The 26262-nt window shown below is 42.6% G+C and overlaps 1 long non-coding RNA gene across 1 annotated transcript; it reads left to right on the forward strand.

The window, feature by feature from the left end:
- The first annotated feature begins 19594 nt into the window (after positions 1–19594).
- On the forward strand, positions 19595–21468 carry LOC139393016 (uncharacterized). Its single transcript, XR_011629745.1, has 2 exons — positions 19595–19685; positions 19831–21468. It is a non-coding gene; the product is annotated as an uncharacterized lncRNA (long non-coding RNA).
- Positions 21469–26262: the final 4794 nt, after the last annotated feature.

Genomic DNA, 26262 nt, shown 5'->3' on the forward strand with positions numbered 1-26262 from the left:
CCTCAGGAGACCATCCGCTACCTCATCAGGAGCATGCCCAGGCGTTGTAGGGAGGTCATACAGGCACGTGGAGGCCACACACACTACTGAGCCTTATTTTGACTTGTTTTAAGGACATTACATCAAAGTTGGATCAGCCTGTAGTGTGGTTTTCCACTGGAGTGTGACTCCAAATTCAGACCTCCATGGGTTGATAAATTTGATTTCCATTTCATTGATCATTTTTGTGTGATTTTGTTGTCAGCACATCCAACTATGTAGAGAAAAAAGTATTTAATAAGAATATTTCATATATATATATATATATATATAGCAAATGTTCTTCTGTAGTGTACTCACTTCTGCTGGAGAGACTGACGAAAGCTGTTCTTCAATCGTTTGATCCTGGTCTGACACTGCTCTACAGTTCTCATGTAGCCTCTCTCAGACATATTTTTGGAAATGAGAGTGAATACGCGGCGATTTTTGACACAGCCTTTCAGAACTCGCTGAGTCTTTTCCCCAAATGTCTATAAGGTTTAGAGTCTCATCATCCGACCAAGACTTTGGTGTCAGTCGTCATGGGATAGGCAGCATCTTGGGGTTCTTGACACAAAAGGGTAAGTAAAACTGTCATGCATTTTCTTTTACCATGTACTGTATTTCACATTTATTCACAATAAACAGAGATTTCACATCTGTGTATTCTCCCCATATCGAGATGAGAGGAGATTCACTAGAAGATTCAATATTCACTGGAGAATCCCTGTAAAAGAGGAACACAGAAATTCACATAAAGCAGATTTAAAATCCCCCACAAAAAAAACACAATGACATCAAAGGCATGCTGGGAGACACGCCAAAATGAGCTACTTCAATATCAGTTCTTACTGAAACAGAGGTGAATCTACTTGCTGTTTCTGGCGAACCTCCGAACTGTCGCTTATTTTCCTCTTCCAGGGCAGAGTCTGCCCTCTCCTACTCTCATTGGCTGAAAATGACGTTCCCTCCTCCACAATTTCATCCGTTTCAATTCTGTCCCTCTGTTCATTTCGCTTCTGTCTTGTTCTCTCAGATATCCTCCTCTTACCAGTCCCCAGATTTGGCTGGTCAATGGGAATCTCAATAATCTCTTCTTTATTTGGATGGTTTGAGATTGGTGTGGCCTCTTGCAGGCGATCAGAGTGTATTTGAGTATGTTTGTCAGCAGTAGTCCCCAGTTTCATGAATGGAGGGAGGGACAGAGAGGAGAGGATGCAGTCGTCCATAGGTAAAGACCAAGTGTCTGAGAGAAATAGAGAATGAGAGGCTTAGTAAATCACTGCGACTTCTCACCCGTTTGCTAGTCAAATAATACATATAATTCTAACAATCAAAGCAAAGATCATGACACATCAGTCATAATTATCCACTGAGCCAGCCTTACCTTTTACATCAATGTGTCCAAGATTTCTGTGATGTTCAATTAAAGCCTTCATCTCCTCTGGCGGAGTCGCAGATTGCAAACACTCATCCAGAACTGAGGGAGCCCCATCAAGCCATGACACCACCTGAGAAAGTGCCCTTAGTCATCACGGGTGTGCATTAGCAGTGGTAGGTTCAAGTTTAATACAATACATGCTGTATTCTGAAGGCTAACTGAAGGCAATAGTCAAGGTGTGTATGTGTTGTGAAATAGAATGTTGAGCGGTAGCACCTGTGCAAAGTCTGGTACAGGCAGCAGCTCCTCCAGTCTGGAGAGGAACTCCCACAGGAGAATCTCCAGTGCTGTGTCATATTTCTGCCCGTACTGTACTGGGAACACCTCCTGGGAGGTTAGAATATATAGAAAATGTTTAACCGTGAGTGAGAGGGGGGAGGGAGAGAGAGAGGGAGAGAAAATTAGGGAGACTGTCATCTCACCAGGAAGAAGTTCTCTTTCACACCTGGGTCTTGTAGCAGGGTTTGGACCAGCTCCAAGAAATTGGCCCCGGAATCTTCTACTTGTGTATCAGTCACCTGTAACATGCACACACACCCCGGAAGATGAATTACCCAAACTATATGTGTATTTCTCCCTATTGATTACATTTATTTTTTTGCACAGGAGACGCTCAGGGGAGAACAGCTCATAATAATGGCTGGAATGGAGTGAATGGAACGGTATCAATGGAAATCATGTGTTTGATGCCATTCAGTTTATGCCGTTGCTGACATTACTATGAGCCTGTTCTCCCCAATTAAGGTGCCAACAGCCACCTGTGGGTTAAAGATCCCATGGCACTTATCGTAAGAGTAGGGGTGTTAACCCCGGTGTCCTGGCTAAATTCCCAATCTGGCCCTCAAACCATCACGGTCACCTAATAATCCCCAGTTTACAATTGGCTCATTCATCCCCCTCCTCTCCCCTGTAACTATTCCCCAGGTCGTTGCTGCAAATGAGAACGTGTTCTCAGTCAATGTACCTGGTAAAATAATGGATTCAAAAACTAAAAATAATGAAACATCAGTCCTGTGTCATGCCAACAGTAAAGCATCCTGATACCATTCATGTGTGGGGTTGCTTCTCAGCCAAGGGACTGGGCTCACTCACAATTTTGCCTTAGAACTCAGCCATGAATAAAGAATGGTACCAACACATCCTCTGAGAGCAACTTCTCCCAACCATCCAGGAACAGTTTGGTGATGAACAATGCATTTTCCAACATGATGGAGCACCTTGCCATAAGGAAAAAGTGATAACTAAGTGGCTCGGGGAACAAAACATCGATATTTTGGGTCAATGGCCAGGAAACTCCCCAGACCTTAATCCCATTGAGAATTTGTTGTCAAACCTCGAGGCGGGTGGACAAACAAAAACCCACAAATTCTGACAAATTCCAAGCATTGATTATGCAAGAATGGGCTGCCATCAGTCAGGATGTGGCCCAGAAGTTAATTGACAGCATGCCAGGGCGAATTGCAGAGGTCTTGAAAAAGAAGGGTCAACACTGCAAATATTGACTCTTTGCATCAACTTCATGTAATTGTCAATAAAAGTCTTTGACACATGAAATGCTTGTAATTATACTTCATTATTCTATAGTAACATCTGACAAACATATCTAAAGTCACTGAAGCAGCAAACTTTGTGGAAATTAATATTTGTGTCATTCTCAGAACTTTTGGCCACGACTGTACATATGTACAGTATCCCTGAAATATCCCTGAAATGGGCTTGTCTATATTCTCACACTGAAACCATTCCCTATGTACAGAGTGGAGTGTAAATATTTTGACCTGCTCGAGAGAATACTTGGGAACATGGTCCCCTTAATGGTTCCTGAGGTCACCTATGATGTTGAAGAGGTGACAGATGACCAGATAGAAGACACTGATGATTGGGAGTTCCCTGGCCACTCTGGTCTACAAGAGATGGGTATGGTCCGATTGTGCCTTTCTTGGTAAATCACATAATATTGGCTCTTGGGAAAGTGACTAATGTGTGTTAGCATGCAGCATGTTGCCCACGACCTTACAAAGAGGTCAAACTGCTTGAATGTTAATACAGCTGATTTTACATTTGGAATGTGCAATGTGATTCATCTAAATCAGGGCTGCCCAACCCTCTTCCTGGAGATCTACTGTCCTGTATTCAGTCCAACCCTAATTTAGCGTATCTGATTCAGATAGTTAAGGTCTTGTTGAACAGCTAATAAGTAGAATCAGGTGTGTTAAATTAGGGTCGGACTGAAAACCCACAGGAAGGTAGATCTCCAGGAAGAGGGTTGGGCAGCCCTGATCTAAATCAATCAAATTATTAATAATCAGTGATCACTGCTGTTATGTTTGTCTCTATTTCCACTGAAGGAACCAGAAGTGTTCCCTGGACAGACTTGGAAACCTTCACCCTAGTCAACATATGGGGAGATGACAAAATGTAGAGGGAATTGAGGGGTATGCATAGAAATGGGCACCTTTTTGCTGTGATATCCCAAAGGATGTCTGACCAGGGCTTTATCTGGACTGCAGAGCAGTGCCAGACAAGGGTTAAAAGACTGAAACGCAGTTTCCGACAGTGCTACGAGAACAAGTATGTCAGTTATAGTTTAACAATCATTTTCTTTGTGCATTGGTAGTCCAACAGAGATCTATGCTCGGGCCTTTGCATTCTTGTTTGATATCCTGTCATGGCTTACATTTTGTCTATTTGAGACAGAAAAATGCTTTGATTTGAAAATGTGCTTTGTTTTCTTTCCCCAAATGCAGCATGAAAGGCAGAGAGCAAGTAGAATGCAAATTATATGACCTGCTGGAGATAATACTGGGGAAAGAGCTTCCCTCACATGCGGAGATGTCAGAAAACTGTTTTGACATGGAGTCTAGAGAATCATCATCAGCAGACAACGAGCGCTCTGTTTACTCTTCCCAGGAGAGGGGTAAGGTCACATTCTCTCTACTGGTTAACCAGTTCCTCTTTCACTAGTAAACTATAATAAGATCAACATGAAGACCTCTGTATGGGTATGGAAGGACTGGGAAGAAACTCAACCTAGCATATCTGACTCATTCTTTGATATCTGTGAGGAGGAGTCAACAAGAGTTTAGGGATAAGGGTGAGTGGATGGATTGTGCCAATCTTTCTCACACACTTTTTCCCATTGACTGATCCATCCAGGGGCTATGGTGGGCATGCCAGAGGACAGGAAGAAGATCCCCTGGGCGGACGGCGAGACGGTGATCCTCCTGGAGCTCTGGGGAGGCAACACTGTGCAGCAGAACCTGAAGCGCTGCCCGCACAACAGTCACATATACTCAGAGATTTCGGGAAAGCTCAACTTCCGTGGTTATTACAGAACTGCAGATCAGTGCCACACCAGGATAAAGCGATTGAAAGCCAGCTATCGGCAGTGCCAGGAAACCATCTGGTAATCATTGAATTTCAGCTTCTATTATTGATACAATTGTCATTTTGCTTATGTAAATTGAATTAAAGGTTGATTCTAATTTTGCAATCTCTCTAACTGTGCACTTCCTAGTTCATCTGGATCTGAGCAGGTTGATTTGAAGTTCTATGATATTTTGAAGCTAATACTTGAGATGCAGCCTCCCTCCTCCAGCACAGTGGTGACAGACTTGACCAATTAGAGGAATCAAACAGTGACTTACTTCAAGGTAAAAGTTCAGCTCACATCAAACTATGCCATCTTTATGATGACACCCTGCATGGGTATGTCAGATTGAACCCTGTTTGTTACATCATATTTAGCTACTGGCTCTACTGTAGGTGCCGTCCCCTCAACACAAGTACCTTTTCCAAGTCTAAACAGGGAAACGTTCATGTTATTGGGCTGTTTTGTGTTTAGAGTGTCCAGAAGAGGACAACTACACCAGTTCTGAGAGGACCACACCAGGCTCATGGTCAGATCCTGAGACCCTGGCCTTCATTGACATCTGGGGGGAGGACGAGGTTCAGAGGGTGCTGAGAGACTTGGTCCACAATGGCCCCATCTACATGGACATATCAGAAAAGATTCATGACCAGGGGTACTCCAAGACTCCAGAGCAGTGTCGCTGGAAAGTCAAGTCTATGAGGAACAACTTCCGTCAGTGCTACGACAGGAAAAAGTATGTTTGTACCCCACAGATTTAAATTGGACACTTTCTGATGTTTTTATGTTGATATGATTTTGCAGAAACATACAAATAAGTTTACTCTAGTCTAACCCATAGCCAGAATACTCCATCTCAAGTTTTTTAAATGGCTTCCTTTTCTGTCTGCTATTCTCAGATGTGGAAGAAAGGGAGCGGAACACAAGTTCTACAATCAGTTGGAGCGAATACTTGGTCATGAAGTGGTCTCCATTGATGAGTATGATGAAAGAGATGATCAAACAGTAGACCAGGACACAGGTACATTGGCAGTACAGACGGTTTATCTGTTTACATTGAAGACTCAGTCAATCAAATCAGCAGAGCCGTACCTATGATCTGGAGGTTGCCAATGTATATGTCTCACGGAGCAGGTGCTGAAGGGATGAGATATACCCCGTGGTCAGAGTCAGAGACGCTGGCCCTCATTGAGCTGTGGGGGAACGAGGAGGTCCAGAAGAGCCTCCGAGGTTGCGTTGGCAAAGGGCACATTTTCGCCGACATAGCGGAGAAGCTGGCCACCATTGGGCACTTCAAAACGGCTGAGCAGTGCCACTCGAGGGTTAAGCGGCTGAGGAAAACTTACCGACGGTGTCTCCACAGCAGGACGTAAGTGCAAAGCACAGATTATTTGTGGGTAAGGCGAGTCATGGTGCCTAAATTGGGACCTGTTACAAATGAACCCTTCACCTCCCACTGTTCTCCACCTCCCTCTACCTCTGGTCATACCTACAGAAACAGAGGGGAGCCCTTACTCTTCAGATTCTACAGGTTCCTGGAGCCGGTGTTAGGCAACGACACTCTCTCCCTCGATGCAGAGATTGTTGATTTGTGTGATGACTTCAGTCCACATCCCACTGAGGAACCAGATCAGGAAACATGTATGGTGCCCCTTCATCATCCTAAACCTCTAAGTCTAATGTAATTAGGGGTCCTGTGTTTTTACTGTGTCCGTGCCAGCAGTTGTCCCGGTCAGGTCAAATCAGGACCCTAGTCATAATCAATCTTTAAAAATATATTTTAGTAGCCACCTAAAACCTCCCAAAAACATCCTGCGCAGATGAATCCCTGCCGCTCATACCTTCCATATGCATGTCTCATTTTAGTTTTTTGAAGGCCAGGGCTCAGTCAGTTACGCTGTGACAGAGTCCAGCAGAAAGATGCCCTGGTCCGATCGGGAGACCTAGGCTCTGCTGGAGGTCTGGGGTGAGGACCACGTGCAGCTCTCCCTCCGCGGCTGCTTGAAGAACAGACACGTGTTTGAGTACATCTCACGGAGGATGACGGCCCAAGGATTCATAAGGACGGCTGAGCAGTGCCACACCCTCATCAAATGACTCAAGGCCAGCTTCCACCGTGACAAGTGAATGCAAAAGATTTATAACTACTGTTTTATGTCTAGTTCTTTGCTTTATAAATTACACCTCAACATCGGATATAAATTGAGATGGAATATATTTAATTAATCAAATCAATGCTTTACTTAATTTCATCACAATTCCCTTCCCATTGTAAACAATGTGTTCATTGGGTGTCTCTCTTCAGCTAGCCCTACTTTAACTGACGGCTCCAAGTTCCCCTGGAGCGCCAGTGAGACCCAGGTCCTCCTCAGTATCTGGAGGAGTGACGAGGTCCAGGAGGATCTGTAGGACTGCACCAAAAACAGACACATTGTCACCGAGATCTCTCAGGCCATGGCCAACGAGGGCTACCTGAGTACAGCCCAACAGTGCCAGTCTAGAGTGAAGCTGCTAAAGGCCAACTTCCGCCAGTTCTGTGAGAGCAATCAGTAAGCCATGGGGGATAAGATATGGATATGAAATTGATAACCACTATATATAATTGTGAATTGATTATGAAGACGCCATACTGATGGAACAGTTGTGTATTCATGGTCAGAGGTTTGCCAAGCTCATGTTAGATAAGCAAAGCTCATTAACTAACCAGATATGAGGAATAAGCATTGAGTCAACAACCAAATGCTACGTTCTATTTTCCCAGGGTTGGAGGGGAAGAAGTGGAGTGCAAATTCTATGATCAGTTTGTGCAAATATTTGGGAACAAGTGTCTATCCTGTGATTCTCTGGCTGAGGAATCGAACGGCGCCACAGACATGCGAGAGGTCCCAGGTGGACAAGTCCAAGGAACAGGTAAGCAAACAATCTCCTAATCTCTTTTTAGGCTCTCCAGAATCAGGCAGCTGTCCATCACCATGGGAACTAGATCTCCCCTGGAGCATTGAGGAGATTGAAGCCCCCCTCGACATGTGGGGCAGTGACAGAATCCAATAGGACTTGAGGGGAAACACTGAACTTCAACACATTTATACAGAGATCTCTCAAATGACTGACCAGGGCTTCATGAAAACAGCAGAGCAGTGCCAGACGAGGGCGACGCAACTGAACCTGAGTATTATTTCAATCTGACAGAGGAAGCATTAGGGATCATCTCAAGACAGTTTTGTAGCACCACAGGAAAGCTGCAATAACTCAACAATGACTTCTGGAAAAGAGGTGTTTAGACAATGACCTGTGTCTCTCTTGTCACCTGCATTGTTTTCGGAGAGGTTCTGTAATCTATCAAAGAGGCAGTGTTGCTTTGTTAAGAAACTCAACATCCATCCCATTTTTTTTGTCTGAAATCAGACACTTATTTAACCTTTTGTAAAGGTGCTTAAATCTAAGTGTAATGGACTATCTGAATGCATTTATGCCATGTATAGAACTTAACAAAACCTTTCAATGGGATTGGCTTGAGTGAATCCTTTAACGAGAATTGGTCAAAACCACATGACAGTCTGGACATCTTGACAGTCTTGACAGTCATGACAGTCTGGACATTTTGCATTAACATTTGCAAAACAATAGGCTTGCTATTATGCATATATTTGTGTATTTTATGCACATTGGTGTTTAAGCAATCTTTGTGCTTTTAGGCCTAGTTTCAAGTGAACTCATTTAGATTTAAATTCTTTTGAGTGGGGTTTGATTGCCTGACTGTTATGCTACTGTATAATCTCTGTTACTGTGGGATATCTTTCTCTCAGTGGGTTTTTATCTCTATCTACGTTCACCGAAACACTGAGGTTTCTGTTGTTACCAGCTCAAACCACTGGGGGGAGACAAACAAAATCCTATTTTATCCTCAACAGATTGTCCGGAGCCCCATAGTAAGTAGCCACTAGAATTCTGGAAGCACAAGCACCTACTTTTTGTTTAATCATATGTCATTTTTTAGATACCACGGTGAGATAGCCGTTGAAACAAATCCTGTTCTCAGCATTGATGGTTTTGGTTGTTCCTCAGATTACCATTTGCATAGAGAGGACACTTTGCATTGGCAGTGCATACTTCAGTGGTCTGGGAGTGTTTATAGCCCTGTGAGTGTAACACTTCATGACTGAGAGCTGTCCTTCATGACAACAGAACCCACAACAACCATGACTTTTATCACCATCTTCATCTAGACACTGGCCCTCTGCTTTCAAGGTTACAATGTTAAGATTTGTTTTTCATATTGTCGAAACAAATCATTAAAGAAACAGAAAGGAGTAATATATATGGCTTTAATATGTATATTCAGAACTACTTATTACAATATGTATTTAATATTTAATTGTGTTTTTAATACATTTTTCAGAATCCAGAGGACAGTACACTGTAACTCAGACTCCTGCAGTGGAAGCTGTTCTCCCAGGACAGTCAGTCTCTCTGAACTGTAAAACCAGCAGTAATGTGTATAACAATAACCATCTAGCCTGGTACCAACATAAACCTGGAGGAGCTCCTAAACTCCTGATATACTGGGCTAGAACACTTCAGTCTGGGACTCCATCTATATTCAGTGGCAGTGGATCTGGGAGTGACTTCCCTCTGACCATCAGTGGAGTCCAGGCTGAAGATGCAGGAGATTACTACTGTCAGAGTTACCACAGTGGTAGAGCGTTAACACAGTGATACAGAGCTGTACAAAAACCTCTCTCAGTCAGACTTCACAGTGACTGCATTGCTACAGTTGGGACCTACTGCAGGTGCTGAGATGGAAGAAACAGTGACATGGAACACTAGTCAGCAGAATACATTAACTCTGGCATGTGACAATATCAGAAAGTGATAATTCAGATCAAATGTTATCTGACATCATCATCATCATCATCATCACTATTTGTCCTAACACATAAGTGCACCTATGTACCCCCCCCCCCCCCCCCCGTATAAAAATAAAAAGATGTGGGGCTCAGACATTATACACGTCAGTAACTGTCAATGTCTGTCTTTAGTAATACCCATCTTATATATCATCTATTACATGATGTGTTCGTCATTGTAAGAAAGTCCCCCTCCTTGAATACACCATAGAGGTCACAGTAAATATAGTCCACCCACTCACATCTGGCCCAGTCCAGGCAGTGAAACTGGGAGTGAAACAGATGTACATAGACATGACTGGGTGGTTCTGCTTGTCCCATAATAGAGCAGCACTGTCACCAGATGTTTGCTCTGTTCCCTGGGGGTTGGAGGTTAAGAAGACATGTGGACATATAATGGAGAAGTGTAGACCCCACACTGTTGAAAACCATTGCTAAACTTAGAATTGAATAAAATCATATTAGGAATTAAACGTTTGAAATACACAGAATTTGTTATGGAAAGTAACCGTTGAGCAGTGTGAGTTCTGAGAGCAGATCTTAAAGGTTCATTATCAAATATCACTAATTATTCTCACTGGTGTTGTTGCTACAGTATAACAAGATCATATTGTTTTAAGGGGTGGATCAGCTTTAATATTGTGGATAGATTGTTGCTTCCATCAATGTAATTGTCTGCATTATTTCCAATCTCCCATATACTTTTGGGGTAAATATATATATCCATATCCATATATATCTATATAGATATACAGTATATACATAAACATTCGTCCATATACACATACATACATACACATACATATATACATACATACATTTTAGAATATACCTTTATAATTCCCAGCAAACACTACCATCCTTCCCCCAATTGGAGTAAACTAATAAACAATAACACTTAGGCTTCTACCTTCAGTTTATACAGATTAAACACGCTTTACAGACACAATCTATTTTACAATAGTTATATTTTGTTTGTTTTTAGTCCTTCCTCTATTTCTGATGTCCATCCAGTTTGATTCTATTTGGAACTGTGCTATTTCACAATGTATGAACCTACAGTTGAAGTGGGAAGTTTACATACACTTAGGTTGGAGTCAATAAAACTCGTTTTTCAACCACTCCACAAATTTCTTGTTAACAAACTATAGTTTTGGCAAGTCGGTTAGGACATCTACTTTGTACATGACACAAGTCATTTTTCCAACAATTGATAACAGACAGATTATTTCATATATAATTCACTGTATCACAATTCCAGTGGGTCAGCAGTTTACACAAAGTAAACTGCGCCTTTAAACAGCTTGGTTAATACCAGAAAATAATGTCATGGCTTTAGAAGATTCTGATAGGCTAATTGACATAATTTGAGTCAATTGGAGATGTACCTGTGGATGTATTTCAAGGCCTACCTTCAAACTCAGTGCCTCTTTGTTTGACATCATGAGAAAATGAAAAGAAATCAGCCAAGACCTAAAAAAAAAAATATGCAAGTATAAACACCATGGGTCCACGCAGCCATTATACCGCTCAGGAAGGAGATGCGTTCTGTCTCCTAGAGATGAACGTACTTTGGTGCGAAGAGTGCAAATCAATCCCAGAACAACAGCAAAGGACCTTGTGAACATGCTGGATGAAATAGGTATAAAAGTATCTATATCCACAGTAAAACAAGTCCTATATCGACATAACCTGAAAGGCCGCTCGGCGGCCAAAACCGCCATAAAAAGCCAGACTACGGTTTGCAACTGCACATGGGGACAAAGATCTTACTTTTTGGAGAAACAAAAATATAACTGTTTGGCCATAATGACCATCGTTATGTTTGGAGGAAAAAGGGGGAAGCTTGCAAGCCAAAGAACACCATCCCAACCGTGAAGCACAGGGGTGGCAGCATCATGTTGTGGGGGTGTCTTGTTGCAGGAGAGACTGGTGTACTTCATAAAATAGATGGCATCATGAGGTATGAAAATTGTGTGGATATATTGAAGCAACATCTCAAGACATCTGTCAGGAAGTTAAAGCTTGGTTGCAAATGGGTCTTCCAAATGGACAATGACCCCAAGCTTACTTCCAAAGTTGTAGCAAAATGGCTTAAGGACAGCAAAGTCAAGGTATTAGAGTGGCCATCACAAAGCCCTGACCTCAATCCCATAGAAAATGTGTGGGCAGAACTGAAAAAGCTTGTGCGAGCAAGAAGGCCTACAAACCTGACTCAGTAACACCAGCTCTGTCAGGAGGAATGGGTCAAGACTCACCCAACTTATTGTGGGAAGCTTGTGGAAGGCTACCTGAAACGTTTGACCTAAGTTAAACAACTTAAAGGCAATGCTACCAAGTACTAATTGAGTGTATGTAAACTTCTGACCCACTGGGAATGTGATGAAAGAAATAAAAGCTGAAATAAATCATTCTCTCTAATATTATTCTGACATTTCACATTCTTAATTAAAACAAAGTTGTGATCCCAACAGACCTAAGACAGGGAATTTTTCTAGGGTTAAATGTCAGTAATTGTGAAAAACTGAGTTTAAATGTATTTGGCTAAGGTGTAAGTAAACTTCCGACTTCAACTGTACAGCACTATTTACATGTGTGTATGTGTGTGTATGTGTCCGTGTATGTGCACGTGTGTGTAATGAGAGTGTGTGAGAGTGTGTGTATATGCATGTATGCACGCATACAAACACCTGTGTGACATCAGCCTTAGGCAAACAGGCATTAGCTGTAACAACACTGCCCCTCAGTGAAATTAGTATAGTCTTAATATTCAGGATGATAATTGTAATCCATATTGTATCAACATCATAGCTGCATCATAACTAAATGTAACATAATTTTCATAGAAAAACACATCCCACATCCCAGCATTTCCATAGCAATTGACGTTTCATATGATCACGAAAGAGACTTTGCATTACTATAGAGACGGTTTTACTACAGTACAAATTCATCCCGTACAAAACAAGAAGCTCCCATGCTGAGGTCTGTTCAACGCTGGTCCGACCAATCTGATTCCACACTCCAAGACTGCTTCCATCACGTGGACTGGGATATGTTTCGTATTGCGTCAGACAACAACATTGACGAATACGCTGATTCGGTGTGCGAGTTCATTAGAACGTGCGTTGAAGATGTCGTTCCCATAGCAACGATTAAAACATTCCCAAACCAGAAACCGTGGATTGATGGCAGCATTCGCGTGAAACTGAAAGCGCGAACCACTGCTTTTAATCAGGGCAAGGTGACCGGAAATATGACCGAATACAAACAGTGTAGCTATTCCCTCCGCAAGGCAATCAAACAAGCTAAGCTTCAGTATAGAGACAAAGTAGAATCTCAATTCAACGGCTCAGACACAAGAGGTATGTGGCAGGGTCTACAGTCAATCACGGATTACAAAAAGAAAACCAGCCCCGTCACGGACCAGGATGTCCTGCTCCCAGGCAGACTAAATAACTTTTTTGCCCGCTTTGAGGACAATACAGTGCCACTGACACGGCCTACAACCAAAACATGTGGCCTCTCCTTCACTGCAGCCGAGGTGAGTTAACCCTCGCAAGGCTGCAGGCCCAGACGGCATCCCCAGCCGCGCCCTCAGAGCATGCGCAGACCAGCTGGCTGGTGTGTTTACGGACATATTCAATCAATCCCTATCCCAGTCTGCTGTTCCCACATGCTTCAAGAGGGCCACCATTGTTCCTGTTCCCAAGAAAGCTAAGGTAACTGAGCTAAACGACTACCGCCCCGTAGCACTCACTTCCGTCATCATGAAGTGCTTTGAGAGACTAGTCAAGGACCACATCACCTCCACCCTACCCGACACCCTAGACCCACTCCAATTTGCTTACCGCCCAAATAGGTCCACAGACGATGCAATCTCAACCACACTGCACACTGCCCTAACCCACCTGGACAAGAGGAATACCTATGTGAGAATGCTGTTCATCGACTACAGCTCGGCATTTAACACCATAGTAAGCTCGGGGTCTCGACCCCGCCCTGTGCAACTGGGTACTGGACTTCCTGACGGGCCACCCCCAGGTGGTGAGGGTAGGCAACAACATCTCCACCCCGCTGATCCTCAACACTGGGGCCCCACAAGGGTGCGTTCTGAGCACTCTCCTGTACTCCCTGTTCACCCACGACTGCGTGGCCACGCACGCCTCCAACTCAATCATCAAGTTTGCGGACGACACAACAGTGGTAGGCTTGATTACCAACAACGACGAGACGGCCTAGAGGGAGGAGGTGAGGGCCCTCGGAGTGTGGTGTCAGGAAAATAACCTCACACTCAACATCAACAAAACTAAGGAGATGATTGTGGACTTCAGGAAACAGCAGAGGGAACACCCCCCTATCCACATCGATGGAACAGTAGTGGAGAGGGTAGCAAGTTTTAAGTTCCTCGGCATACACATCACAGACAAACTGAATTGGTCCACCCACACGGACAGCATCGTGAAGAAGGCGCAGCAGCGCCTCTTCAACCTCAGGAGGCTGAAGAAATTCGGCTTGTCACCAAAAGCACTCACAAATTCTACAGATGCACAATCGAGAGCATCCTGGCAGGCTGTATCACCGCCTGGTACGGCAACTGCTCCGCCCACAACCGTAAGGCTCTCCAGAGGGTAGTGAGGTCTGCACAACGCATCAGCGGGGGCAAACTACCTGCCCTCCAGGACACCTACACCACCGATGTTACAGGAAGGCCATAAAGATCATCAAGGACAATAACCACCCGAGCCACTGCCTGTTCACCCCGCTATCATCCAGAAGGCGAGGTCAGTACAGGTGCATCAAAGCTGGGACCGAGAGACTGAAAAACAGCTTCTATCTCAAGGCCATCAGACTGTTAAACAGCCACCACTAACATTGAGTGGCTGCTGCCAACACACTGACTCAACTCCAGCCACTTTAATAATGGGAATTGATGGGAAATGATGTAAAATATATCACTAGCCACTTTAAACAATGCTACCTAATATAATGTTTACATACCCTACATTATTCATCTCATATGTATACGTATATACTGTACTCTATATCATCTACTGCATCTTTATGTAATACATGTATCACTAGCCACTTTAACTATGCCACTTTGTTTACATACTCATCTCATATGTATAAACTGTACTCGATACCATCTACCATCTACTTGCCTATGCCGCTCTGTACCATCACTCATTCATATATCTTTATGTACATATTCTTTATCCCCTTACACTTGTGTGTATAAGACAGTAGTTTTGGAATTGTTAGATTACTTTTTGGTTATTACTGCATTGTCGGAACTAGAAACACAAGCATTTCGCTACACTCGCATTAACATCTGCTAACCATGTGTATGTGACAAATAAAATTTGATTTGATTTTATGTTATTATTCCACAACGTCCCTGTTCTGATATCTTCCCCTTGCTTGTTGTAAACATAGACAAACATGTAGACAAAGACATACAAAAGATAGACAAACAAAAAAACATATTAAATTACAGAAAGGTTCTTGACAATCGAGAGAGAGGGAGAGAAGAGAGAGATCAAGTGTGTGTGTGTGTGTGTATGCTAATATATGTGTAAGCAAGCATGTAATTGAGTGTGTGTTTGTTCATATCAACTTCATAGTGTTCAGATATTTTTACAGTTCCCCTACTTATTTATTTTGGGGGGGGGGTCTGACAATGTGTTATTCTTTTCTCAGTATCCAGAGGGCAGATCACTGTGACTCAGACTTCTGCAGTGAAAGCTGTCCTTTCAGGTCCCATACTGTAGTTAATCTCCACTGCTGTAAAACCAGCAGTAATCCATTAGATGCCCTGTACAGTCAAAATCCAGTTTTCTGTGTTTTATCTCATATTCACAACAGTTGATTAAAGTAACATTGTGAAGACATGGATCAGTGTTATATCCTGATAGTTCCCGGTAGTAAATATGATCTCCTGTACACATATGATCTACTGTACACATATGATCTACTGTACACATTCTAATTAGCAGGTTTGGGTTTGAGGGAGTTTGGGCTTTCCATGGGGACATTACCATGTGGCAAATTGGTAAAAAAAAATAATATTTTACCTTCATTTAACTAAGCAAGTCAGTTAAGAACACACTCTTATTTTCAATGACGGCCTAGGAACAGTGGGTTAACTGCCTGTTCAGGGCCAGAACGACAGATTTGTACCTTGTCAGCTCGGGGGTTTGAACTTGCAACCTTCCGGTTACTAGTCCAACGCTAGGCTACCCTGCCGCCCCGACCAAGAGCAGAGAGAGTTCCAAGTCTCTCTGCCAATAACAGCATTTCTTTTGTTTTCCCCTCCCAACTCAGACCACTCCCAGAAATTCTTCAAATTTTTAGCTTAAAAGCAATTTTTGCCTATTTTAATGGGAATCTATTACAGCAAGGAACTTCCTTGTTACCCAGAAATTATTTCATATCGATATAAAAACTGCTACATTGGACCTTTGAGTTATTGTTGCAGTGGAGAGTCACACATGGACATGAATGTTTATTGTGGTTTCAACAGAAATCTGGACCAAAAACAAACCTGCATCCACCTTATTAGAACTCGCAATATAGATTCAGTGGGTAGTGGATCGAGGAGTGACTTCACTCTGACCATGAGTGGAGCCCAGGCTGAAGATACAGGAGCGTTAACACCTTCCCATTGGTAAAAAATGTGTTGTGCTGGAACCTACTGCAGGTGCTGAGTGGAATGACTAGACCAGTGATAGTGTTCAGGACTAGACCAGTGATAGTGTTGAGGACTAGACAAGTGAAAATGTTAGGGACTAGACCAGTGATAGTGTTGAGGACTAGACCAGTGATAGTGTTCAGTACTAGCGCCCTTGATAGTGTTAGGACTACACCAGTGATAGTGTTCAGTACTATGCCCGTTATTGTGTTAGGGACTAGATCAGTGATAGTGTTCAGGACTAGACCAATGATAGTGATTGATGTCACTTGTTAAATCCACTTCAATTCGTGTAGATGAAGGGAAGGAGACAGGTTATAGGAGGATTTTTAAGCCTTGGATTTTTAAGATATGGATTGTGTACGTGTGCTATTCCGAGAGTGAATGGGCAAGACAAAAGATTGAACAAGGTATGGTAGTAGGTACCAGGCACACCGGTTTGAGTGTGTCAAGATCTGCAACGCTGCTGGATTTTTCATGCTCAACAGTTTCCCGTGAGTATCAAGATTTGTCCACCACACAAACGACATCCAACCAACGGCAGGACAGTGGTCAAAAACGGGTCATTGATGAAATAGGACAAAGGAGGCTGACATGAATTGTGCAGAGCAACAGATGGGCTACAATTAGTTAACTGACAGGCTGGTACAACATTGGTGACCAAAGACCCATAAAAGAATGCACAACTCGTCGTAACTTGACACGAATGGGGTATGGCAGCAGACATTCTTTCAGAGTTCCACTTCTTCAGCGAAAAAACAAGAAACTGAGGTTGCAGTGGGAATGAAAACACTAGACACTGGAGAAATGGAAAAATATTGCTTGTTCTGATTAAATCCGGTTCTTGCTGTTTCACGCTGACTGGAGGACTAGTTTATGGACAAAACCACATGAGTACATGCATCCAAAATGCAGCATGTCAACATTGGTGGTGTGATGGTGTGGGGTGTGTTTTCATGGCACACATTGGGCCCCTTTTAAAAAAGTGGAGCAACGTTTGAACGCCACAGGATATCTGAACATTATTACCAATCAGGTGCATCCTTTCATGGCAGCAGTGTATCGATCAGTTTTTTTTTTCAGCAGGATGATGCCCCATGCCACAAGGCTAGGATTGTCCATGAATGGCTCCATGAACATGACAGTGAATTCAGTTTACTGCAGTGGCCTGCTCAGTCTCCAGATCTGAATCCAAATGACCATCTGTGGGAGGAGATGGAATGAGCAACTCGGAGTAGAGATCCACTACCACCCAACTTGACATAACTGTGGTAAGCATTGCAGTCAACATGGGCCAGCATCCCCGTGGAAGGAACGCTTAAGACACGTTATAGAGTCCATGACCCGATAAATTGAGGCTGTTCTGAGGGCAAAAGGGGGTGCAACTCAATATTAGGAAGGTGTTCCTAATGTCTTGTACACTCTTTTTAATTTTATTTACATTTATTTCACCTTTATTTAACCAGGTAGGCTAGTTGAGAACAAGTTCTCATTTGCAACTGCGACCTGGCCAAGATAAAGCATAGCAGTGTGAACAGACAACACAGAGTTACACATGGAGTAAACAATTAACAAGTCAATAATACAGTAGAAAAAAGGAGAGTCTATATACATTGTGTGCAAAAGGCATGAGGAGGTAGGCGAATAATTACAATTTTGCAGATTAACACTGGAGTGATAAATTATCAGATGGTCATGTACAGGTAGAGATATTGGTGTGCAAAAGAGCAGAAAATAAAATAAATAAAAACAGTATGGGGATGAGGTAGGTAAAAATGGGTGGGCTATTTACCGATAGACTATGTACAGCTGCAGCGATCGGTTAGCTGCTCAGATAGCAGATGTTTGAAGTTGGTGAGGGAGATAAAAGTCTCCAACTTCAGCGATTTTTGCAATTCGTTCCAGTCACAGGCAGCAGAGAACTGGAACGAAAGGCGGCCAAATGAGGTGTTGGCTTTAGGGATGATCAGTGAGATACACCTGCTGGAGCGCGTGTGGGTGTTGCCACCGTGACCAGTGAACTGAGATAAGGCGGAGCTTTACCTAGCATGCTTGTAGATGACCTGGAGCCAGTGGGTCTGGCGACGAATATGTAGTGAGGGCCAGCCGACTAGAGCATACAGGTCGCAGTGGTGGGTGGTATAAGGTGCTTTAGTAACAAAACGGATGGCACTGTGATAAACTGCATCCAGTTTGCTGAGTAGAGTGTTGGAAGCAATTTTGTAGATGACATCGCCGAAGTCGAGGATCGGTAGGATAGTCAGTTTTACTAGGGTAAGTTTGGCGGCGTGAATGAAGGAGGCTTTGTTGCGGAATAGAAAGCCGACTCTAGATTTGATTTTCGATTGGAGATGTTTGATATGAGTCTGGAAGGAGAGTTTACAGTCTAGCCAGACACCTAGGTACTTATAGATGTCCACATATTCAAGGTCGGAACCATCCAGGGTGGTGATGCTAGTCAGGCGTGCGGGTGCAGGCAGCGAACGGTTGAAAAGCATGCATTTGGTTTTACTAGCGTTTAAGAGCAGTTGGAGGCCACGGAAGGAGTGTTGTATGGCATTGAAGCTCGTTTGGGGGTTAGATAGCACAGTGTCCAAGGACGGGCCGGAAGTATATAGAATGGTGTCGTCTGCGTAGAGGTGGATCAGGGAATCGCCCGCAGCAAGAGCAACATCATTGATATATACAGAGAAAAGAGTCGGTGTACAGTGCCTTTATTCAGACCCCTTGACCTTTTCCACATTGATTAACTAAAAAGATCTTCAGCAATATATGCACAATACCCCATAATGATAAAGCGAAAACAGGTTTTTAGACATTTTTGCAAAAGTTTTAAAAATGAAAAAATGTATTACCTTATTTACATAAGCATTCAGATTTAAAAAATAAAAAAATAAAAAACTGTGTTTGCTTTGTCATTATAGGGTATTGTGTGTGGATTGATGTGGGGAAAAAACAATTTAGTCCATTTTAGAATAAGGCTGTAACCTAACAAAATGTGTAAATAGGCGTCTGAATACTTTTTGAAGGCACTGTACATCCCATATGTTACCAAATGAGGCATACATTATCTGCCTTGCATTTGCATAGAGGAAACTTTGCGTTGGCAACACATGCTTCAGTGGTCTGGGGGTGTTTATATCCCTGTGAGTTTAACACTTCATGACTGAGAGCTGTTCTTCATAACAACAGAACCCACAACAACCATGACTTTTATCACCATCTTCATCTGGACACTGGCCCTCTGCTTTCAAGGTTACAATGTTAAGAATTTTTTATATTGCACAAAACATAATTCAAGATACGTACACAAATGATTAATATATATATATGACTTTAATTTGTATATTCAAAACAATATGTATTTAATAATTAATTGTGTTTTTAATTCCTTTTTCAGAATCCAGAGGACAGATAATTGTAACTCAGACTCCTGCAGTGAAAGCTGTTCTCCCAGGACAGACAGTCTCTCTGAACTGTAAAACCAGCAGTAATGTGCATGGAAATAACCATATTTTCTGGTACCAACATAAACCTGGAGGAGCTCCTAAACCCTTAATTTACCATGCTAAAATCCTTCAGTCTGGGGCTCCATCTAGATTCAGTGGCAGTGGATCTGGGAGTAACTTCACTCTGACCATTCAGTCCAGGCTGAAGATGCAGGAGATTACTACTGTCAGAGTGACCACACAGGTGCAGTGTTCACACAGTGATATAGAGCCGTACAAAAACCTCCCTCAGTCAGACTGCACAGTGACTGTACTGCTACAGATGGGCTCTACTGCAGGTGTTGAGGGGAGGAGATTATCCAGTACAATGACACAGTGTGTAGTAGAGCTGAACAACAATATCTATTTCTGATCTGTTAGATCTGTTAGATTTTCAAATCTGTTAGATTATATTCAGTCCTTCATTGGTTCCTTATTTAATTTTAACACATTTTTCTTGAGTATCTCATGGAGAACCATGAACCCATCTATCGTTAAACGTTCAAATCTGGTATATTCCAAAACAGACTTACCGAAATTCCTTTTACATTCAACAGCTCTCTAAAAAGCTTAAACTTAAGCTGACCTTTTCCTTAAGGAACAAGTCTTCTTTTCCTTTCAATCTAGAAAAGTCCTGGTTGCAGAAACTATCTAGCCTGTGTTGGACTATATTAATATATTAATACTAGACACTCTACCATCATGCTGTTAGATTAGTAACCAACACAATACCTCTAACCCATCACTGTATCTTGAATCAGTTAGCAGGATGGTCGTCCTTAGCTGTGAGGTCACAGACTCACTGGTGCATGTTTGTCTATGAGGACATTTAAGGGCAGGTGCAATTATACTGTATTTAAGCACTTTGTTCACCCTACAGAGTCATGGACATTAATGTCTGAGATCACAGAACTGTATATAACTGAGTTTGGTAAGAGTTCTTGTAGCTTTGCTGCCCCGTCTTGTAATTTGATAATTTAATTCTGATTGAAGATTTTAAATGCAAGTTGGAGGACTGCTGCTGACCACTGTCTGCACATGTTTTAAACCTGCTCTTTGAAATTCTCTTATGCACTTTGTTCTGTTTTAACTTCCATTCATTGTTATGTTTTATACTGAACAAAAATGTAAATGCAGAAAATCAGTCAGTATCTGGTGTGACCACCATTTGCCTCATGCAGAGCCATACATCTCCTTCGCATAGAGTTGATCAGGCTGTTGATTGTGGCCTGTGGAATGTTTCCCCACTCTTCAATGACTGTGCAACGTTGCTGGATATTGACGGGAACTTGAACACCCTATCGTACACATCAATCCAGAGCATTCCAAACATGCCCAAATGAAATTTGCCACTGAGTATGCAGGCCATGGAAGTACTGGGACATTTTCAGCTTACAGTAATTCTGTACAGATCCTTGCGACATGTGGTCGTGCATTATCCTGCTGAAACATGAGGTGATGGCGGCGGATGTATGGCACGACAATGGTTCTGAGGATCTAATGCATTCTCTGTGCATTCAAATTGCCATCAATAAAATGCAATTGTGTTAGTTGTCCGTAGCTTATGCCTGCCTGCCCATACCCCACCTCCATCATGGGGCACTCTGTTCACATCGTTGACATCAGCAAACTGCTCGCCCACACAACATCATACACGTGGTCTGCAGTTGTGTGTCCGGTTGGACGTACTGCCAAATTCTCTAGAACGGCGTTGGAGGCGGCTTATGATGGAGAAATGAACATTAAATTCTCAGGCAACAGCTCTGGTGGACATTCCTGCAGTCAGCATTCCAATTGCAAGCTCCCTCAAAACTTGAGACATATGTGGCATTGTGTTGTCTGACATGACTGCACATTTTAGAATGGCCTTTTATTGTCCCTAGCACAAGGTGCACCTGTGTAATTATCATGCTGTTTAATCAGCTTATCATTTTTCAGGAGAAGAACCAGATGCAGACAGTGTCGAAGTAACAAAAGTGTATTACAAGAACAGGGGGCAGGCAAAATGACAAGTCAAGGACAGGCAGAGGTCAGTAATCCAGATCCAAAAGGTACAGAATGGCAGGCAGTCTCAGGGTTGGGCAGGCAGAGGTCAATAATCTAGGCTGGTGTGACAAGGTACAGAATGGCAGGCAGGCTCAAGGAAGAAATAAGGGTCAATACCAGAAAACAGGAACTAGAAAACAACAGGAGCAAAGGGAAAACCGCTGGTAGGCTTGACGAACAAAAGGAACTGGCAACAGACAAACAGAGAACACAGGTATAAATACACTGGGGATAATTGGGAAGATAGGCGACACCTAGAGGGGGGTGGAGATAAGTACAAAAACATGTGAAACAGATCAGGGTGTGACACAGCTTCTTTGAGAGAATATGGAACATTTCTGTGATCTTTTATTTATTTCCCCAGGTAGATGTTGTAATTGAGAATGTGTTCTCAGTCAATTTATCTGGTAAATTAAGGGATAAATAAATACATATTTCAGCTCATGAAACATGGGACCAACACTTTACATGTTGCGTTTATATATATTTTTCAATCTCAATTTGTGATGCAACAAAATGTGAAAAACAGAGTCAGTCAGCAGAATCACAGTCAACAAATAGATTGCAGTTACTGATCCTGACCACTGCAAAGAGACAGAAAGCCAATGTTATCTGGTCTAATAACACAGTATTAACAATATGATCCATTTGTCAGTCTATAATCAATATATCAGTCCCCATTCAGCACTTATATCAGAAACCATTTACTTGATTACATAGCTATCATGTTTCTACATCACATCAGTCTGACTGTCCAAGAAGCCTATTCACATATTGGACTATTTCCATATAGAACAGTACATGTTTCAGTGGTCTGGGAGTGTTTATAGCCCTGTGAGTTTAACACTTCATGACTGAGAGTTGTCCTTCATGACAACAGAACCCACAACAACCATGACTTTTAGCACCATCTTCATCTGATTACTTGCAATATTAGGCTATATTACCTCATTACAGTTTATATTAATATGCTATAAGGACAAATGAATGAACAATTGAATGCTAATTCTACATGCCATCTCTGTTTCAGAGTCCAGAGGCCAGGTCACTGTGACTCAGGCTTATGCAGTGAAAACTGTTTCAGTGGGACACTCAGTCAGTCTCAGCTGTAAGACAAGAGTGCTGTATACAGTGATGGCAATGGACACTATTTGCACTGGTATCAACAGAAACCTGGAGGAGCTCCTCAACTCCTGATATACTGGGCTAAAACCCTTCAGTCTGGGACTCCATCTAGAGTCAGTGGCAATGGATCTGGGAGTGACTTCAGTCTGACCATCAAGGGAGTCCAGGCTGAAGAGGCAGGAGATTACTACTGTCAGAGTGCACACTACTTAAGTGCCTGGGTGTTCCCACAGTGATACAGAGCCGTACAAAAACCTCCCTCAGTCAGACTACGCAGTGACTCTACTGCTACAACAGGGACTTATTCCAGGTGCTGAGGGGAAGACAGTGACATGGAAGACTGATCAGTAGAGGAGGTCAACTTTGAAAATGGCCAGAAAGTATCATACAAATCACACGTTCTCCAATATCGTCATAACTGTCTTAATCTTCATTATCATCATCATCATCATCATGGCTGTAACTTGTTATATTGGTTCATGAACTGAAAGTTTCTATAAAAGTTATTTGTAGTTTTGGAACACATTACCAGTCCATATGTAGAATAAGATCTACTGAAGTAAAAAGAAAAGGGATGTTATTGATGATAACCAGTTATTGATGTGATCGTCTAGCATGCAGTAACCATTTTCAGTTAGATCTGTGAATGAGACATGATGTGTTTGAGACACATATATGTAGATACATACACTTTACGCTATTGTCATAAAGTATAATAACCATTTGATCTGTCTATTAATTACATGGTGAATCCACCATAGATGTTAAACCAGTCCACTTCCTCACATCTGGCCCAGCCCAGGGTATTTCACTTAGTAAAACTGTTCAACTGCTCGACTGATAGCTGTGAGAGTGAAACTGAGATTTGCATAGACAGGGATTGTTGATTCTGCTTGTCCCAGAATAGAGCAGCACTGTCACCATGTTAGCAATTCAACATTATAAATATATTTGTTATGGAAAGTAACTGTTTAGCAGTGTGAGTTCTGAGAGCAGGTTTATTATCAAATATCACTAATTATCATCACTTGTATTGGAGCTACAGTATAACAGGATCATTCAGTTGTAGAAATGATTGCAGAGTTTTTGTTGGATCAGATGCCTTTTTCATTCTGTTTGAAAACATGAGAGTAGCGATATGCTACAATGCTGAAATAATAGAAAAAGATTATTGATGTAAATTAGTATGAAATGTGCTGCATATTCATAAGATAGTGATCACAGGAATCATGATAAAATCAACTCTTGAGGTTATATTTCAATTAAAACAATCTTTATCTCAGTGGCAAGAAGACATGTACAACTTTTTTCTTTCTTTTTTTTCACCTTTATTTAACCAGGTAGGCCAGTTGAGAACAAGTTCTCATATACAACTGCGACCTGGCCAAGATAAAGCAAAGCAGTGTGATAGACTGCATCCATTTTGCTGAGTAGAGTGTTGGAGGCTATTTTGTAAATGACATCGCCGACGTCAAGGATTGGTAGGATAGTCAGTTTTACGAGGGTATGTTTGGCAGCAAGAGTGGATGCTTTGTTGCAAAATAGGAAGCCGATTCCAGATTTAATTTTGGATTGGAGATGCTTAATGTGAGTCTGGAAGGAGAGTTAAAGTCTAGTCAGACACCTAGGTATTTGTAGTTGTCCACATATTCTAAGTCAGAACCGTCCAGAGTAGTGATGCTGGACGGGCGGGCAGGTGTGAGCAGCGATCGGGTGAAGAGCATGCATTTGGTTTTACTAGCATTTAAGAGCAGTTGGAGGCCACGGAAAGAGAGTTGTATGGCGTTGAAGATCATCTGGAGGTTAGTTAACACCGTGTCCAAAGAGGGGCCAGAAGTATACAGAATGGTGTCGTCTGCGTAGAGGTGGATCAGAGAATCACCAGCAGCAAGAGCGACATCATTGATGTATACAGAGAAAAGAGTCGTCCTGAGAATTTAACCCTGTGGCACCCACATAAAGACTGCCAGAAGTCTGGACAACAGGCTCTCTGATTTGACACACTGAACTCTGTCTGAGAAGTAGTTGGTGAACCAGGCGAGGCAGTCATTTGAGAAACCAAGGCGGTCGAGTCTGCCGATAAGAATGTGGTGATTGACTGAGTCGAAAGCCTTGGCCAGGTTGATGAAGACGGCTGCACAGTATTGTCTTTTATCAATGGTGATTACGATATCGTTTAGAACCTTGAGGTGCACCCATGACCAGCTCAGAAACCAGATTGCATAGTGGAGAAGGTACGGTGGGATTCGAAATGGTCAGTGATCTGGTTGTTATCCTACCCTGTTTGGCAGGGCAGGATAGATATAGGTCTGTAACAGTTTGGATCTAGAGTGTCTCCCCCTTTGAAGAGGGGGATGACCGCGGCAGCTTTCCAATCTTTGGGGATCTCAGATGATAGGAAAGAGAGGTTGAACAAGCTAGTCATAGGGGTTGCAACAATTGAGGCAGATCATTTTATGAAGAGAGGGTCCAGATTGTCTAGCCCAGCTGATTTGTAGAGGTCCAGATTTTGCAGCTCTTTCAGAACATCAGCTATCTGGATTTGGGTGAAGGAGAAATGGGGGAGGCTTGGGAAAGTTCCTGTGGGGGGTGCAGAGCTGTTGACCGGAGTAGGGATGTGTGGCCAGAAAGCATGGCCAGCCATAGAAAAATGCTTATTGAAATTCTCAATTATCGTGGATTTATCGGTGGTGACAGTGTTTCCTAGCCTTAGTGCAGTGGGCAGCTGGGAGGAGGTGATCTTATTCTCCATGGACTTTACAGTGTCCCAGAACGTTTTGGAGCTTGTGCTACAGAACACAAATGTTTGTTTGAAAAAGCTAGCCTTAGCTTTCCTAACTGCCTGTGTATATTGGTTCCAAACTTCACTGAAAAGTTGCATATCGTGGGGGCTGTTCGATGCTAATGCAGTACGCCACAGGATGTTTTTGTGCTGGTCAAGGCCAGTCAGGTCTGGAGTGAACCAAGGGCTATATCTGTTCCTGGTTCTAATTTATTTTGGAATGGGGCATGCTTATTTAAGATGGTGAGGAACGCACTTTTAAAGAATAACCAAGCACCCTCTACTTACGGAATGAGGTCAATATCCTTCCAGGATATCCGGGCCAGGTTGATTAGAAAGGCTTGCTCGCTGAAGTGTTTTATGGAGTGTTTGACAGTGATGAGAGGTGGTC

Source organism: Oncorhynchus clarkii, chromosome 33, assembly GCF_045791955.1.
Source record: "Oncorhynchus clarkii lewisi isolate Uvic-CL-2024 chromosome 33, UVic_Ocla_1.0, whole genome shotgun sequence".
Lineage (NCBI taxonomy): Eukaryota > Metazoa > Chordata > Actinopteri > Salmoniformes > Salmonidae > Oncorhynchus > Oncorhynchus clarkii.